Genomic DNA, 15677 nt, shown 5'->3' on the forward strand with positions numbered 1-15677 from the left:
TCCATGACCTTCCTCTGCCAAACAACCACGCTCAAAACACCCTGTGTGCAGGAAGAGTCCCCTTAAGCAATAATCCTTTTCTGACTTCAGCACCAAACTTCTCTGACTTCCTTTATTACAGTCTCTTCACCCTTTTGCAAATTTGTTTCTGCTCCTAAAACTTTTTTTAATTCCCACCACACAGGATGAAATAGGTATTAATATTAATTCCCTCTTTTCTTTAGGGGAAACTAAAGCTTAGAATAGTTAAGTCATTTACGGAAGAACAACATTCTACCCCTGGGACAAAACACATTTTTATCATGTTCCTTCTTTGAAGGAAGAAATACTTTATTACAACCAAACATGCAATATCACATAAACAAATGTATATAGACTATCTATGTTTTCTGATTCCCACTTGAATACAAAAAGAAACAAGATTACTATCCAAATCAAAGGAGGAAGAAAATCTCATTTCAAAAGTATTTCGAATTGAGAAAGGCAAGCCAATCTGTAACTTCAATTACACACCAATGTAGTTTATGCAGATAAAAACCATTCCAAAATTCAAAGATCAAAGAACATAATATTTAATAAAACTGGAGAAATTCCAGTGTGCTTAAGTAATTTTCAGTGTGCCTTAACTGAATGTTAAGGAAGAGAACATACAGTATTCTTTTTTGACAATTAACAATATATGATTTCATGTCAATAGTCAAAAGTATAAGTAATCCCAAAAAACATTCCATCCTTAAAATAATTACATTCGTTTATGTTTACAAAAGTGTAAAATCAGAGTTATAACAGTCTTTTTCTTTACTTTTTCTAAAAAAAAATTCCAGGATCCTTTCTGTTTGTTCCCTAGGCATTTGACACTAAGAAAAATGAGTGTGACAAATTCTTTTAGATTTTTTTTGTTATTTTTTTCCAAGACCAATTTGAAAGGCAATATATCGTCTATCAAATAAGCAATGTGTATAGTACCTTTAAAACACAACAATACTTATGAGCACAAAATAAACTAATATTCATCCATTTTGTTTAAATCACACAAAATCTTGAAAATAAAAATTCTCCCAAAGTGAATCAGAACTCTAAAAACAAAACAAGGGCTGGAAATGTAGCTCAGGGACAAGTGCTTGCTTAGAATGCACAAAGCCTAGGGTTTGAACCCCAGCACTACAAAATAAAAATTTAAAAAAATAAAAAGAAAAACAACTTCCCCATTTCAACAAATTCCAATAATTTAGTATCATTTATTACTAAAAGGACTGGATCTAGAACTGCCATCTTCACAGACCACCAAACAGGAGCAGTGAAATATGTTTGACCTACGGCAGGTCAGGCTATTTCTAAAACTAAACTTTTCTCATCTATTTACCCAAAATAGATATAAACAATCTTAAATGAAAAAAAAAACAATTTTCAGAAAATATTAAGAACAGAAAAACATGGTATGACAGATAAGCAAACCCATATTGTGGGAGACTCAACAGAACAAAACAATTCAATAAAGATTAAAAAGTAAAAAAAAAAAAAAACATAAAGGAATAGGGAGCTATCAATGAAAAGAGATCAAGAAAACATCAAAGCAACTATAAAGAATATGCCTTATTTCACCCTAAAATTAAAAAAAAAATCCAAATACTAATAAGATACCAAGACAAAACTGGGAGAAATGTTTGAGTACGTTAGTGACATTAAAGCTATTAAATAAAAAAAATTCTAAAAATTCATCTTTCAACACCAACTGAATTATTCACACATCAAAACCTTTGTTATCCAGTATACAAAGAACTCAAAAAATTAGACAATAAGATAACAAATAACCCAATCAACAAATGGGCCAAGGACCTGAACAGACACTTCTTAGAGGAGGATATACAATCAATCAACAAGTACATGAAAAAATGCTCTCCATCTCTAGCAGTCAGAGAAATGCAAATCAAAACCACCCTAAGATACCATCTCACTCCAGTAAGATTGGCAGCCACTATGAAGTCAAACAACAACAAGTGCTGGTGAGAATGTGGAGAAAAGGGTACACTTGTACATTGCTGGTGGGACTGCAAATTGGTGCGGCCAATTTGGAAAGCAGTTTGGAGATTCCTGGGAAAGCTGGGAATGGAACCACCATTTGACCCTGCTATTGCCCTTCTCGGACTATTCCCTGAAGACCTTGAAAGAGCATGCTACAGGGATACTGCCACATCGATGTTCATAGCAGCACAATTCACAATAGCTAGACTGTGGAACCAACCCAGATGCCCTTCAATAGATGAATGGATAAAAAAATGTGGCATCTATACACAATGGAGTACTATGCAGCAATAAAAAATGACAAAATCATGGAATTTGCAGGGAAATGGATGGCACTAGAGCAGATTATGCTTAGTGAAGCTAGCCAATCCCTAAAAAATAAATACCAAATGTCTTCTTTGATATAATGAGAGCAACTATGAACAGAGCAGGGAGGAAGAGCAGGAAGAAAAGATTAACATTAAACAGAGACATGAGATGGGAGGGAAAGGGAGAGAAAAGGGAAACTGCATGGAAATGAAGGGAGACCCTCATTGCTATACAAAATTACATATAAGAGGTTGTGAGGGGAATGGGAAAATAAACAAGGAGAGAAATGAATTACAGTAGATGGGGTAGAGAGAGAAGATGGGAGGGGAGGAGAGGGGGGATAGTAGGGGATAGGAAAGGTAGCAGAATACAACAATTACTAATAGGGCATTATGTAAAATTGTGGATGTGTAACCGACGTGATTCTGCAATCTGCATTTGGGGTAAAATTGGGGGTTCATAACCCACTTCAACCTAATGTATGAAATATGATATGTCAAGAGCTTTGTAATGTTGTGAACAACCAATAAAAAAAAAAAAACTTTGTTATCTGGAATTGGCTTGAAAACGATCTTAGAGTTGGGTTTTTAACAGAAGGGTTACAGAGGAAACGACACTGGACATAAGTTGGCAACTGCTGGTATTAAGTAAAAGACATTCAGGAGGAACTTTGGTGGGGCGGTACCAGGCACTCAACCACTGAGGCCCATACCCAGCCCTATTTGGTATTTTACTTAGAAGCAGAGTCTCACTGAGTTGCTTAGCATCTAGCCGTTGCTGAGGCTGGCTTTGAACTCATCATCCTTCGGAGCGGCTGGGATTACAGGTGTGCGCCACTATGCCCAGCTAATCATTTTGTATATGAATATATTTCAATAAATTTTTTGTCACAAACTGAATAAAACATCACATGAGGCAAAATTATGCTTTTGAAAGAAAAACATAAGGGAAAACAACCAAAATATTCTAAAGGATTTGACTCTTACATATAATCACGGAATGACTTGTCTCCCTGAGTTTACAAAAATTCTGTAAAAAGTAAACATATAATAGAAAGCATTTTAAAAATCTGAATAGCAAATAAATTTAAATTCACTCTCTTCTTTCTTAAAACAATTCAAGATAAATATCTAAGAATTCAGTAGGAAGAGTAATGAAAGTTCATTGATGGGTCTATTGAATATTTAAATATGTGCACATTAAAAGTAAGGTCAAGAAATGAGCTTCCCAGAATCTTGGCCATATTGACATAACTTAATGTTCACTTGATACTATAACATTAGCCAAATTTTATAAACACTTTTGTCACTTCTCTAAAATATTCTCACTTCCAGGGTTCTCTAAATAGAACTGAAGACTTAAAAAATGACTTTAACCAGGAAACTGAATTCTAGCAACCAATGAATATGAGTTGGGTATATAAAAATCCTTTGACTGTTTAATTACAGTTTGATGGCTTGTCAGGTGTGGGGGTACACACTTGTAATGCCAACTACCTGGGAAGCTGAGGCAGAAGAATTGCAAGTTCAAGGCCAGCATCAGCAGCTTAGTGAGACCCACTTATTAAGTCCCACTAATTGACTCAAAATAAAAGGGGCTGGGAATACAGTTCAGTGGTAGGGTGTTTGCTTAGTCTGTGTGTGGCCCAGAGTTCAATCCCTAGTACATCAATAAATAAATCAATGAATTAATAAATAAATAAATGAAATATGAATGCTTTACTACAACTATTTTCCAATCACATAATTTTAGAATATGTTGTCTTTACCTTTTACAGTATATCTAAAAATGGTAAGGATTAAAACAATGTTCATCAATTAATGCAGCTGCATTCAGCTATTATGAATGGTAAAATTAGCTACCAGGTATGAAAATATGGAAAATTAAAATAAATTCCTAAAAAAAATGACAGAAGACACTCAGATGAAGGGGAATATGTAAGTCTGTATGTGCACACACACGTTACACTGGGAATGTGGGGAGTGGTTATGGATTTCACTTTCATGGCAGGAAGTCAACTAAAATAAAATCATGAAGTAGCATTAAAAGATGTTATTTAGAAATACATGCAATATGGAGCAAGTGAAAACTGAAAAATCTGAACTAGGAAAGAGTGGGGCAGAGCACTGTTGGCTTTGTTATAAGCTTTGCCTTGTTACTGTTTTCAAACTGTGCACCTAGTTAATGTGGATAAACACTGCATTTTAAAAAGCACACATTAATGGAAAATGTCTCACCAATAGTCATAGCTCTCATCCCAGTTGTCAAAATGTACCAGGAAACGATTGTCCACCATATCTGTTACCGTAGCAACACAGATGAACGCAGGATTCTTTTTGTCTACAGCCTCAAGCTTCATTCCAACTCGAAAGCCTGATGGGATCACTGTCTATGGAAACATGCAGATTTAATTATAGACAAGCACACACTTAACAACAGCCAAGACCTGTACACTCTGCACCCCTGCTCAAAGGCCCAGCATCTATTTCTATATTCACATAATTTTAAAATCATGTGCTGGTTTCACAGCAGGATCATTCCCCTCCCCCACAAAAAGACAATTAAAAAATACCCTCTATGGTTACACCCAATTAACTTTCTGAGCCTCAAAACTACAACATCCACAGCCTAGCAGAATAATTAATTTTAACATGTGTTTTGGTACCTTAGTTAGAAGACCATGCTAGGCAAGCAGGTTTTATTCATCATATAGTTCCCATTTTGGCTTTCTTTTCCTTGATTACAGACTTAACAACAAAAGTTATTTCACACAAAATATGCACTTACTTAATCAAGTTAAAAATGTGCATGAGTCAGTACAAATTCACTCCCACTTTTGAGAGCTCCCAAAAGAGTACTCTACAGAAAGTAGGTCATCTTCATATATGAAAGGCTGCAGATTATTACAACTTTTATTTAATGCTACAACAGCAGCAAATGAAATGACTGTTAATGTACAGACAGCCATTCAAAATAGCTAGTAATTTAAGGAAATCTATAGATTATCAGTCATCTTGGACTTGAAATAAAATTCAATATGAGTTAGTGCTTGAGGGACAGTAATATGAAAACATCTCTTATAATCTTTTATGAGAAAAATATCCTAATTGCAGAATAGGGTACTCAGATGTCAATTATATCAATTGCAAGGGGTTTTTGTTGTTGTTGTTGTTGTTGTTGGTTGTTTTGGATTTTTTTTTAGCCTTCTAAAAAACCCTTTCTATTCAGATTGAAGTATACAGGTATTATTCTAACTAAGCAAAATAAATATTATTTCTCATCTTACTATAATTATACAGGGATTGTTATAAAAATCTAGATAGTTACATATCTGAAAAATGTTAGAGAAAATTCTATACGAATTAAAGGAGCAAGTACAAATAGTACACAGAAATTTTTAATACCCATTTTAGTCCTGCAATTATTTATCAGTGTTATAAACTTAAATATTTGACTATTCTGAGGTAGAGAATCTAGAAATAGAAAAATCAGTTGCCTCTTGGATATCAAACTCACAACCTGAGATTAAGTTGTATGCTAGCAATGCACAGAATGTAATAGGACAGGTCAGCACAGTTAATCAAATCCCTGCCTGAAATCATCAGAGAACCAGACAGGGATTAGGAACTCGGAGCAGAGATAGCAGGCTGCCGAGTTTCCACCCAACTGACCTTCCTCCCAGGGGTAAGTCTTAACTGAAAACCTACTGACAAGGCAGTGTTTACATTTCAACAATTAAGCTATCTTCTCAATTAGAATGTTATAAAATAATAACCTAGCCCATTATCTCTATTAGATCTCTAAACAAACACTCACATTCCCACACATTCACTCTCTCATATATCTTAATTTCTCTAATTCAACCTGGCTTATATTCAATTTAATCAGAGAATATTTCATCCATTAGCCTGATGCCTTCAAACCAACTGGTTAATGTCATTTCCCAAATGGAGGGTTTTTCCCAGCTCCCAATGTTTATTTCCATTTGGAGTGAACTCTGTTCATGAAAAATGACTGCCACTCTCCATACTGCAACTCACTGTTACTGAGCAGGTGCATATGGGAAGGAGGAGAAGCTGGGCTACAGGGTGCACAGCTTCTGCTCTGCCAGAGGGTCCAGTGTTCCCTGGCCCCAGCAGGTAGAAAAGGGCAGTAAATCCCTTAAATTCTGGGGCTAGGATCAAGAAGTTCATTTGTCTGCAGAAATAGGTCATGTATGTTGTAAAGATGATATTTTGATTTGCCTTCTGCACTTTCTGATTAGAGAAGAACTTGGGAAAGAAAAGAGCCTCTCAAGATTCCAGGCTTCTCAAAGATGCAGAAAAGAAACGGAACGAGAAGTGGGAATATAGGTCAAGATGTAGTAAAAATGCACATATCCTGCCTTGCTTCTGTTACATTGTAAATAAAGCTGTGAACCACAGTGAAGTACTTCATAGACTCCAGTGACCTCCTGCGTGCAAACCCAAACAGGGCTATAGTCATCTCACCATATGAATACCATCTGAACACCACTTCTAATTAAATGATGGCAACAATAAAGTAATCCACTTTGTATGCATCTTTAAAATATTACACCTGGATTTGAACTATGTTGCCTACTATCACTCAATAATAAGACAACCTTAATATGGCTATGACATAGTATTTATTCATGAAGATTTTAAGTTAATTTTAAAGTTTAGTAATGATAAGAGAACTCTATTTACCAAGGCAATAAAATTTATGATAGCTCCTTGTTATCACTTGTAATTTATCCTATAAGACTCTCAAAAATCACCTCTTTTGAAAGAAAAAGTATTCTGGATGTACTTACTATATTCTGATTTTCAAATAATGACTTAGGAGCAGCTTGGGCTTTACATGTCTTAAGATAGGTCTGCCAATTAAATTCTTCCTCTTTGTATCCTACAGTAAAAGCATATATGAACAGATTAGTAAAATATCAAAACATTTTGCACTTAACTTTTCCAGTCCGACTTTTATCTGTAACTTCAACATGCCAAATTCAAGCATTTGCACAATTTTTTCAATAAATAAAATTTAATTCATAATTTATAATTGCATTTTGAGACATGAGCTATGTTTACTTTCAATAAGTTTTAATAATCTTTTTCAATTCTAAATGAATAGAGATGGCTACAAAGAAAATTCGTAAGGAAGCAAATACATTTTACACCTATGCACACTTTTTTTGATCATCAGGCTGTTTCTGTCAGAATTCAGTTAGAATCCTCAGCAGTACAGTCTTGTGAGCTGATTCGAATGGATTTTATTTTTTCCTTCAAAATATTCTATTTTGGGGGAATACTATAGGCACAAGTAGGAAGTTGAAGAAATATTAATAAAGCAGGTAGGATCTTTTTAGCTTATCACCACAAAAATGACAATTCAAGGCTTCTGAAGTAAGGATATTAGCAAATCACCAAAGAAAAACCATCCTTGCCTTAATTTTCATAATTTTATTAAAGTTAACATTGCCTCAGAAGAGGAGATTGAGCATTTTACTTATCTGATAACATCTAAACAAATGGGTTCTTACTGATTTTAAAATATGAAACAAAAAGTGATAATACCTTTTGGAGGATGAAGTTTATGGCCAGTTTTCTCACACCACCCAACTGGATGAATATCCAGAGCATCTGCATTTACCCAGAAGTCATAACAATCAGAATATCCATCAAAGTGAAGCTTTATTCAGTATCCACAAACCTGAAATAGGAACTCAGGTTGAGTAATTAAAGAAAAAAAGTACACATACAAAAACTAATTAACAAGGACATCAAGGTACGAAATAGCCTATGTTCATCAAGCCACCCTCATTAACAGCAACAAAAACAACTATACAAATTACAAAATCTAAAGGCAATATTGCAAAGAGCTGATGTTCTGGCCACATTTCTAGTACCATTAGAAGCACAGAGATATGGGGTGAAGAATAATTTTCCACAAATACAAAATATCTTCTCTCCATTCCCTGAACTGTACCAGCACAAATCACCATGGTGAGCTGGCAGGGCTGAAGCCAGACCAGCAAACTGGACCCAGCTCAAGCAGGACCCAAGGTACAGGCTCCTACTCTGCATATTACAGGGCAAGGACAGAGGAGACACAGAGAGAAGTCACCTGAATCCTCTCTACCAGCACCTGGGCTAAAAGAAAGAAAAGCTGCTTCCAGGTCATACTTAGGCTAGACAGGTTCCATGCAATGCTAGTAAGAACTCACAATGTAACCCTCACTGTACATCTGCCTACACGGCCACAATGAAGGATATTCTGGATTTATGGGACCTGTCTTGGGTAATAGTCTATCCTGGGCTCCTATAAGATTCAGCCCCTCAATGTTCTTTTCACAAGCACCAGTAGATGAGTTCCAAGTGGAACTCCCAAACACGCCAGACCTCTAACTACTCCAGGAGCACATATGTGTCCTGCAGAAATCCCTCCAACAAGCCTGAGACCAGAGTACACAGTCAGAGCAATTAATTCCAAAAGAATGAGGCAGTTGTACAGTTATTGTCATGGAAAGATCTCTAAGACACACTGTTAAGCTTTAATTGGCAAACAAATTATATAGGATAAGTCTGTTTTTGATAAAATTATACATGTGGGAGAGTCTGTGTGTGTACTTAAGTATCTTTGGCTGTGTGTATATACATACATATGTATGTATAAAGTACACATTTATTTTTTAAAATACTTTTCATTGCAGGTGGACATAATACCCTTATTTTATTTATTTATTTTTATGTGGTGCTGAGTATCAAACCCAGTGCCTCACATGTGTGAGGCAGACACTCTGCCACTGAGCCACAACTCCAGCCCTAAAATATGCATTTATACATACACATTTATGTATACACTTACAAATATAAGTTTACTATGTAAATTCATACTAAAAAAAAAAAGCTTGATGAAAATTTGCCAAAACATTAACAATAACAATGATTTCTTCTGGAAGTGCAGTGAGAAGAAAGAGGCAAAACAAATAATGCCCTTTTTTTAATTTTATACATTAGTATTTTTTCAATTAGAATGTATTGATACATAAGATTTACAACTAATCTGACTTCCCTTGGAGACTACAGAGTCACTGCATTGAGAAGAGATTGGCAACTCTGGGAAACACACTCTCTCAGAAAGGGCAGGGCTGTTCCCACCTGTACATCCACCCATGCCAAGAGGGAGTTCATGGGCTGCTTCTTTACCCTGCCTTGCACACAGCATTCTGTGGTCCATGGGAAGGAGCTAAGCCCCTTAGTCACCTACAGCCTCTTGTGCCCTTGTAGTAGCACGGCTCTGAGCTTCTACCCCTTGACTCGCCCCCTTCACTTCTCTCCATGGTCTGTCAATATACCTCTTGGTCTCTGGAATGCTATGCTTTGGGAACAATCTCAGATATCCTCACCCTCCCTGCCCAGAGATTCACCCAGTCATCCCTCTAAAGCTTTTCCTCAAGGCTGCTCATTTCTTCAAACTCTCCAGCACAGACTCATGAGTACTTGGCCATCCACAGGGAAACTCATCCAGGACCCTGGTTTCCTCTCCATTTGGGAGACTCACTCCTGTGATCTGATCTGCCTGCCATGAGGAACTGCTCTGCCTCTCAACACCTATACTAAACAGTCCAACCCTGGGAAGACACCTTCTGTTCTTCCAGTTTGCTCACCCAGCTACTCTCAATACACTTCTGCTTCTATCTCAGCAAACAAGAACCTTGCGTTGATCCTTCTATCTTCTTCCTAGCAGCCCCTCACCAAGTCTTGCTTCTGTAGCAATCACTTAAAATATTTTCTCACCAATTTTTCAAAACTCTGGTCCTGATATCATTCCTGAAACTTCATCTGGCTAAACTTCAATATCCTAAGGGTGTACGTACTCCCTAGCTATACCCACTATACCCAGTCTAGTGATTAGTGCTGGGAAAGAAAAAATGATATACGGTTGGTTTTCATTATTCATGCATTCCAAATTTCAGAATACACCTGCTTGCTAAAACCAATTTCTAATCCACAAAATAATACACCAAGTGTTTGTGAACATGTGCATATACTGTGGCAAAAAAAAAAAAAAAATGTGAGTCACCCAAGGCTGACAAGGCGGTATTATCTTCTTACTTTGGTCTATACTGTAAATGAGTCTCCTTTGATGTGTCTTCTTAGTAATACAATGTGTTAGCTTTTTGCAACTGTGATCTTACAAGAATAACTTAAAGGAGGGAAAGTTTATTTCAGACCCATGATTTCAGAGGTTCAGTCCACAGTTGGCCAACTCCACTGGTCTGGGCCTGAGGAGAGGCAGAAGGGCGTGGTGGAGGAAAGCTGCTCAGCTCATGGCAGTCAGAAAGCAAAGAGAAAGCAAGAAGCCAGGAACAAAATATAATCCCCAAGAGTACCCCCCAGCCCCTATTTCCTCCAGCCATGCCCCACCAGCCTTGGGTTACCACCTAGTTCACTTCAACTCTGAACACTCCTTCAATGGGGAACCATGCTTTCAAAACATGAGCTTTTCAATGAACATTTCTAGATCCAAACCATAACACATGGTTGTCACATTTTTGTTGATGTCTGCTCTTTAAACCCAAAGAGGTTGGTGATATAATTCAATGAAAGAGTAGTTCACTTAGCCAGCATAAGGCCCTAAAGTTCCACCCCAGTACTAGAAAGAAAAAAAAAAAGGAGGGGGGGCCCTGAATGCCAGAATGCTGTGACGTGCCTTACAGAGAAAATACATGGGTTATATAAGCTTCATCTAGACATGAGTTGTAGTGTTGCTGGCTACGGGCTCACTATTAATGAAACAAAAATATAAGCTAAATAAGGAGTCTTTAAACAGAAACTCATGTAAATCAGGTTATCTATTGATCAGTTTATAAAAATACTGTGCCCAGAGCCACGAAGGAACCTAACACTGTATGTCCTCTGGAAGCAACAGTTCCCTGTGCACTAATTTGTGAAACAAAACCATTTCAAATAGTGACAATAAACTCCTGAGAACCACCCATGACCGAGTGCTGGGATGGCCCTGCTACATAGGAACACTCCCAGCAGCTCTGTCTACTCCCTCTCCCATGCTGCACGACAGCCTTCAAATCCTCTCCTACAGCTGCCCATCCCACTATTTCCACTCCTCACTCCCAGGCAATGATTCACCTTCTGTGTCAAAGATGCCCCTCAAGTGTCTTCCTCCAAGTGAACGACTTGCCTGTGCTCAGGAATAGCAAGCTGTTCCCCCTTCTTCTGTTCAAATGCAGGAAGAAACTCCTCCTCAGGGCTGAGACCTGTACTCCCCTGTGTATCTGCATCCCATCTGCTCCCATCCCCTGTGTCAGCTGCTCTCTCAGAACCTTCCAGGACCAGACTCACTAGTGGATTTCTCAAAATTCAAACTATTTATGGTTTCTTTCCATTACAAAAGGAAAAAGAAAGAGGAAGAAAGAAGGGGAAAAGGAATATGGAAGGAAGGAGGGAAAGTTTTAAAAATCAAGAAGAGATTTGTCTTTTAGTCTTAAACAAATTTTCATACATCCTTTGTGAGAATGTAACAACTGATATACTATGAATCACCAAGTAGCAACACACATCAAAAATGTAAATATCCAAGCCTGATGTGGTGGCATTTGCCTGCAATCCCAGCAACTGAAGGCTTAGTGGGGAGGATCTCAAGCTCAGAGCCAGTCTGAGAGACTTAGTGAAACCTATCTTAAAACAAAAAATAGGGCTGGGGATATAGCTTAGTTGGTACAGGCTTGCCTTGCATGCACAAGGCCCTGGGTTCAATCCCCAGCACCACAATAATAATAATAATAATGGCTAAGGATGTAGCTGCAGTGGTAGAGCTAGTGCCCCTGGGTTCCATCCTTAGTATAGTGGGATGTGTCACACACACACAACACACACACACACACACACACACACACACACACACACAAAAGAGAGAAAGAAAGAAAGAAAGAAATTTAAATGTCCATAAAATGTCCAGAACTTCTCACCTGGCAATTCTAGGAATGGATCTGACAGATGTACTTACATAAGCAAAAACATATCAGATATAAAAGATATTTATCCAAGTACTTTTTGTTAATTATAACAAAGAAAACCACACAGTTGTTATCAATTTGAGAGTAATTAAGTGAATTAAAGCAATTCCATGAAATGGAATAATACCCATGGCCAAAAGTACATACATATATTATATATGAAATATATAATACATATGAAGTACATACATATGTATATAATATATGTGTCACAAAGAAAAATATGCATAGAAAACATCTAGAAGGACACAGTAAACTTCTCAGGTCATGCTCTCTGGGCTACAAAAGAGGAAAAGGGGATGGGATAGAGAACTAGCGCTTTCACACTAGTTGATATTTTCCCAGTGAGCAAACAAAACTTCTATAATAAAAAAAAAGTCTGGAGCTGGGCATGGTGACACACACCTGTAGTTCCAGAGACTCAGGAGGCTGAGACAGGAGGATCTCAAGTTCCAAGCCAGCCTCAGCAACTTAGCAAGGCCCTGAGCAACTTAGGGAGACCCTGTCTCAAAATAAAAAATAAAAAGGCCTGGGGATGTGGTTCAGTGGCTAAGTACCCCTGGGTTCAATCCCTAGTACCAAAAACACACACACAAAAATCTAGACAAGGTAAAATACATCTCCTTCAAAAACCAAGAGCTGGAACACACACACACAGCTAAACTTCTCAAAGACAATCTATGCTTAATCCAATTCTGCTCTACTTAAGTTCAAATTCAATTCTGCTCTACTTAAATGGGCTGGCTCAGGACACAGTGACCTCATCCTTCTGGAGAACAAGCACAGCATCTGACACTATTCTCCCCTTCCTTTCTATGGCAGACCCTGCTCCTGGCACCCTTCTCTGTCTCTAGCTACTCCTCAGAATCCTCCAGCTCATCTTCTTCTGCCTGATCCTTATTCTTCAAGAGCAGCGCTCACACCTGGCCCTCAACCACTCCAGGGTTCTCATCCTCTTCAAAGGACACTGTCCATAAAGAAGCTCTCCCCTTCCAACTCAGGGGTTCTAACAAAGACTCCAGAGTCCAAAAAAGAAAACACACAATCTGAATCACACTGTCCCAGTATTCTCATGCTGTATATGGAATCTGCAGAATACAGTATTTTCCTTTCACTATATATGTGAAAGACAGAGGAATGGCCTCCATCTCAAAAGCTTGTTTCCAATATAAATTAAGAGATGGAAGGAAACTGGATCACTACCTGGCATGTGCTGCAGGTTAGAGTAACTGTAGTTATCACTCACTATAATTGCCATCATCCAACTGTCATATACTATGTGCTCTGCAAGAGCCAAGCTCCTTACAAATTCACCAAGTCACTGAAAGAATATTATGATAACTAAACCTAGTAGCCAAGATCATCTTATTCTTTGGGGAAGGTTTTTAAAAGATGCATAACCTTGGATCACAGGAAGGAGCAAGGAGGCAAATAAAGAAGGAAAAAAAGAAATCAAAAAGAAATGTTCCCAATAATACTCTGGACTTATAGTACATATGGAGAAAGAGATATTTGACGTAGCCACTTTTTTGAAAATTTTTCAGAGACACCCCAAAACACACACAAAAATATAAATATCTGTTGGTCTGCTCCTTATGTTAAGGAATGTAGCATGGAAACATTTATGGAGTCAGAACTGAGGCGAAATCCTGGTTCCACCACGATGAGGCTCTGTGGCCTTGTACATATCACCTTCACATCTCTGAACCTTAGCTCCCTCATCTATAGAACAAGGATAAAAAAAAAAAAACCCACAATTGGCACAGGTCAGAATTCTCAAGAAGGTCGGGGAGATAATGTACACACGACACTGAGCGACCTGCCTGGCATGAAGTGAGCACTCAGCCCAAGGCACAGTTTTCCTCATAACACCCAGGATCACCATTTAATTTTAAAAATAAGAAAGAGGCAAAGCTTACCTCAGCCACAGTCAGGACGCAGTACATGGACTGATGCTCAGGGTCCACACCTTCCAACTTCATGCCAACTTTGAATCCATTTTTGTTATATGGGAAGGACTGGTATTGAGAAGCAATATGACAGCAGCTTTAGTAGCACCTCAAAGGCCCAGTTATAAATGTGAATAATTATCATTCCTTTTTTTTTGTTTTTGTTTTTTTTATTGGTTGTTCACAACATTACAAAGCTCTTGACATAACATACTTCATACATTGGACTGAAGTGGGTTATGAACCCCCAATTTTACCCCAAATGCAGATTGCAGAGTCACATCGGTTACACTTCCACAATTTTACATAATGTCCTATTGGTCATTGTTGTATTCTGCTACATTTCCTATCCCCTACTATCCCCCCTCCCCTCCCCTCCCAACTTCTCTCTCTACCCCATCTACTGTAATTCATTTCTCTCCTTGTTTATTTTCCCATTCCCTCACAACCTCTTGTATGTAATTTTGTATAGCAATGAGGGTCTCCCTTCATTTCCATGCAATTTCCCTTTTCTCACCCTTTCCCTCCCATCTCATGTCTCTGTTTAATGTTAATCTTTTCTTCCTACTCTTCCTCCCTGCTCTGTTCATAGTTGCTCTCATTATATCAAAGAAGACATTTGGTATTTGTTTTTTAGGGATTGGCTAGCTTCACTAAGCATAATCTGCTCTAGTGCCATCCATTTCCCTGCAAATTCTATGATTTTGTCATTTTTTATTGCTGCATAGTACTCCATTGTGTATAGATGCCACATTTTTTTTATCCATTCATCTACTGAGGGGCATCTGGGTTGGTTCCACAGTCTAGCAATTGTGAATTGTGCTGCTATGAACATCGATGTGGCAGTATCCCTGTAGCATGCTCTTTTAAGGTCTTCAGGGAATAGTCCGAGAAGGGCAATAGCAGGGTCAAATGGTGGTTCCATTCCCATCTTTCCCAGGAATCTCCAAACTGCTTTCCAAATTGGCCGCACCAATTTGCAGTCCCACCAGCAATGTACAAGTGTACCCTTTTCTCCACAACCTCTCCAGCACTTGTTGTTGTTTGACTTCATAGTGGCTGCCAATCTTACTGGAGTGAAATGGTATCTTAGGGTGGTTTTGATTTGCATTTCTCTGACTGCTAGAGATGGTGAGCATTTTTTCATGTACTTATTGATTGATTGTATATCCTCCTCTGAGAAGTGTCTGTTCAGGTCCTTGGCCCATTTGTTGATTGGGTTATTTGTTATCTTATTGTCTAATTTTTTGAGTTCTTTGTATACTCTGGATATTAGGGCTCTATCTGAAGTGTGAGGAGTAAAGATTTGTTCCCAGGATGTAGGCTCCCTGTTTACCTCTCTTATTGTTTCTCTTGCT

General features: G+C 37.9%; 2 pseudogenes across 2 annotated transcripts in view; one reads left to right on the forward strand and one right to left on the reverse strand.

The window, feature by feature from the left end:
- Positions 1 to 15677, forward strand: part of LOC308653305 (heat shock factor protein 2-like) — a 174435-nt pseudogene that overhangs the window by 75942 nt on the left and 82816 nt on the right. The window lies entirely within an intron of this gene.
- Positions 1 to 15677, reverse strand: part of LOC308652549 (lethal(3)malignant brain tumor-like protein 3) — an 81054-nt pseudogene that overhangs the window by 23159 nt on the left and 42218 nt on the right. The window contains exons 2-5 of the transcript in view: positions 14290 to 14388; positions 7908 to 8043; positions 7148 to 7239; positions 4569 to 4720 (exon numbers count right to left, since the gene is read on the reverse strand). The product of the transcript in view is annotated as a lethal(3)malignant brain tumor-like protein 3 (transcript). The remainder of the gene's footprint in view (positions 1 to 4568; positions 4721 to 7147; positions 7240 to 7907; positions 8044 to 14289; positions 14389 to 15677) is intronic.

The sequence above is a fragment of the Spermophilus citellus genome, assembly GCF_964194105.1.
Source record: "Spermophilus citellus genome assembly, chromosome: 1".
Classification (NCBI taxonomy): Eukaryota; Metazoa; Chordata; class Mammalia; order Rodentia; family Sciuridae; genus Spermophilus; species Spermophilus citellus.